Raw genomic sequence first — 3,759 nt, forward strand, 5'->3', positions numbered from 1 at the left:
AGATCATTAACAACAACTGAATAAAACAGTTGGTCGACCTGAACTTAAGACATCTTAACGAAGAATTCTCCCTCACTGATGCCAAAGGCCCAAAGTAACCAATTACTATTTATCTAGACCGATTCATTCATCTAGATAAAGGTAACAACCTAGAAGACTTTATTTGGAGAAGTTGCATCACAGTTTTCACATTTATCATTTCAGGATACATGTATCATAATTCAAGAAACAAGAATCATCATAATTTCATTTTGAAGAGAAAAATATCCCAAATTATCGTACCTTTTGGGATAAATAGAACAACAGAAAAAATACAACAGTAAAACAAACACAATATAGTTCCTAACACCCACCCACCATTACAAATCAATCATAAAGTCAGAAAGCTAAAACCAAAATCACGATAAACACTTTCATCGTTTCAAACTAACTCAAACTTTAAAGACCGGATGCCCAAACTCCCCTTAAAGAGAACAACTAAACCTAATTAGGCAAAAAATACAGCGCCATTCATGAAAACAACCAACGACAGCGTGAAGAAGAAGAAGAAGAAGAAGATTACCTGCGCGTTGCCGGGCGGTGGCGGAAGGTTGACGGGGAGCGGCAGCTGGCGAGCGCCGGCTGGCGAGCGGTGGACGGGGAGCGGCGGCAGCCGGACGGTGGCGAGAGCCGACGGGCGGCGGGAGGGAGAGGGCGGCGGGCGGGAGCAATACAGCGAAACAGAAAAAAGAGAAAGAGGGATGAGATTAGGGATTTATGCGACATTTAGCGACGGCTTAGCGACGGAAACATTCCGTCGCTAAGCCGTCGCTAAATCAAAATACAAAAAAAGCGACGGAATATATTCTGTCGCTACGCCGTCGCTAATTAGCGACGGATTAGCGACGACAGAGTTCCCTCTCTAGATCCATCGCTAAAATGGTGTTCTTGTAATAAAAAGTAGCGACAAAAAATGCAGTCGCTAATCTGTCGCTAAGTAGCGACATATTAGCGATAAAATTTGTTTCCTCGCTAATCCGTCGCGAATTAGCGACAGATTCTATCTCTAGCTAATCTGTCGCTAATTAGCGACGAAAAAAATCCGTCGCTAATTTCCGTCGCTAATTAACAATTTTCTTGTAGTGTATTATCGAGTTAAAACAAAAAGCATTTTAAGAAAATTTCAATCTAATCTTATAAGAAAACATCATTTTTCCACAAGTGATATGAATAATTAGAATCTACTTATATATGAAAGATCATTCCAGCATGTATAATTTATACAAAACTAATTTTTGGCATGCATATGCACATTCCATCATACGAATAATCATGCAAAAGTACATAATATGTAAAACATACAACTTCAACATGTGTAAGAATCTCTGACCGTATAATTATGATTCCATGAATTTTACTAAAACAACTAGCATGATACGCATTCATATTCAGACATTTTCAAAAATATAATTTTTAAATCACATATCATGTCTACGCATCGCTACTACGAGAAGAGATATTGAGTTTTCTACCTCAAAATACGTGAAGGTAACTGAACAGAAGCGAAAAAATCCCCAAAATACTGAGGGGGATTTTCCTCCAAAATGCATGGCATGGATAGCACGCTAAGCCAAGATTTGATCAATGATATGACTAGAGCGTCTCGGTTTTTGGGTCACTACAAAAGCATGCAAGTCCATTGACGGAGGCAGCAGAACAAGCAAGGCGACGAGGACCGAGCTAAGGTAGGGCTTGGTCAAGACTGAATCAAGGTGTGGGGGATTTGGCTCATGTGAACCGGGTTGTGGTTGGGTGAGTCGGGATAGCTAGACTAAGGGGAGTGAACTAGGTGGTAGGGTGCAAAAAGGAGAGGGGGTCGACCACACCTAAACCGAGTCGAGCTTGGGTACTAGGGCGCAAGGGGGTTGAATCAGAGACCTAGAGGATCGGGTGCAAAGAGTCATCTTGGTTCGGATCTAGGTCGGGCTAGGCTAGGGAGTAGTGACCGATGGTTGCCACCACCAAAATAAAAGAGAGGAGAGGGGCTAAAGGGAGAGATGGGAGAGAAGGGTTGGGGGAGCCCCTTTTATATAGGGTAGGAGAGGGGCAATTAGGAAAAAAAGTGGGTAATAGGGAGAGAGCTAAGTGGCTCTAAAGCAATTTTGGCACTTTTGTGTACCCATCGGATGGCAGCCCTTTTGGGGGTTCTTTAGGGACTGATTCACTCTGCGCAGATTGACTGAACGCAGAAACCCTGAATCTGACAGGCGATCGTGTTTTTCACAGGATTTCTCGTTACTCATGTCAGCATTCTCACTTGTGATATCTGCAGGTGTTGTCACCAAAAACCTTTCTCGATCGACAAGTGTTAAATTTATGTTAGCACCCTTTTTAAAACCATGGGTTGATTGGGGTGGGTAAAATAGATCTTGATTTTGGTTGGGATTCAACCTGACCTAGTTCTGGTTTGGTTGGGGTCTAATTTTTAGTTGGATTTTAGCTAAGTAAAAAAAAATATCCCTCTAAAAGGATTTAATTTCAATTAAATTCCTCAAAATAAAAATAACCAAAATGCCATGTATCAAAAATAAGAATGACAACCATGTCTCAAAGGTAGTTGATTGAGTCCATTACAAAGTTAGACGACTATGACCCTCTGGTCAAAAGTGTTCCTGAAATCAACCCAAAATTACCACTATGCCACCAACACTTGTTGGTAGCGCTCTGTACTCAAATCAAACCTGATTTCGACAAAAAAAAATTTGTTCTCTTCAAATTTTTGATGCAAACACAACCGTAAATTTGAATAATATAAAATGTGCCTTAAAAATTTTCATTATCTGAAATTTAAAAAAAATCAAGAAAAATACTGAAATATTGTCGGATATTACACTGAAGGCCCGTGACTTGGCAGATGAGCTTATCTGCTCTACTAAGCGCCCTTGGTAGAATCATCTCCTTCCATCATATGGGGACCAAAACAGAGGACACGTGCATGGTGCATATCCAATATCACCAACTTTTGCTGATACTCTGAATACGACTCGATTTCTTCTCTTCTAAAATCGAGAAATATTCCTTTATAAATGGAATCCAAGTGGGTTTGCTGGTACATTGGTGACAAGAAGATGTGTCAAGAGATTCGTTCATGGAATATGCCATCAACCATATCATTGATTTACAAAAGGAATTGGTGCCTCTGGATTATTCTCAAGATTTGCATAGGTATCTCTGCTTTATAACCAACCATAACCACCTTTCTTTCCTTTACACTGGGACCGGTAGTGGTGGACATGGGCCCGGTCCGGGTCCGGGTCCGCCCCCAATATTGCATGACAGGTCAGACTTGAACCCAGGCCTAACATAAGCACGGCTCAATTATTGTTGAGCTTGGGCAGAGGGCCGACTACCAGTCCTTGCCAGACCAGGCCCATTCATTTTTTATTTGGATCGAATATCAAGCTGGGTACCTGATTGCCCGTTGGATACCTGGCCCGATGTCCATCTCCCAAAGAGGGGAAATTTGGCCTTTTGCATGTCCAACAACAACTTTGGACAAGTTCATGATTCCACTGATCCAATTGGGTTTGGCTGCATACTTTGTTCTGATGAACAACTTGGCCTATTCATGTCATGGCTCAACCAATTTTGGAGTTTTTTTTTTAATAACTAAGAATCTGACCCAAGGGATGTCCAGATGCATTTCAAAACGTACAAGCAGTACTTGTTTGGTAATTCATGAATTAACTAACCCAAGTGGATCGTCTCGGGTTCGAATCT

The sequence above is a fragment of the Nuphar pumila genome, chromosome 1 (genome assembly GCF_984573655.1).
Source record: "Nuphar pumila chromosome 1, dmNupPumi1.hap1.1, whole genome shotgun sequence".
NCBI lineage: Eukaryota > Viridiplantae > Streptophyta > Magnoliopsida > Nymphaeales > Nymphaeaceae > Nuphar > Nuphar pumila.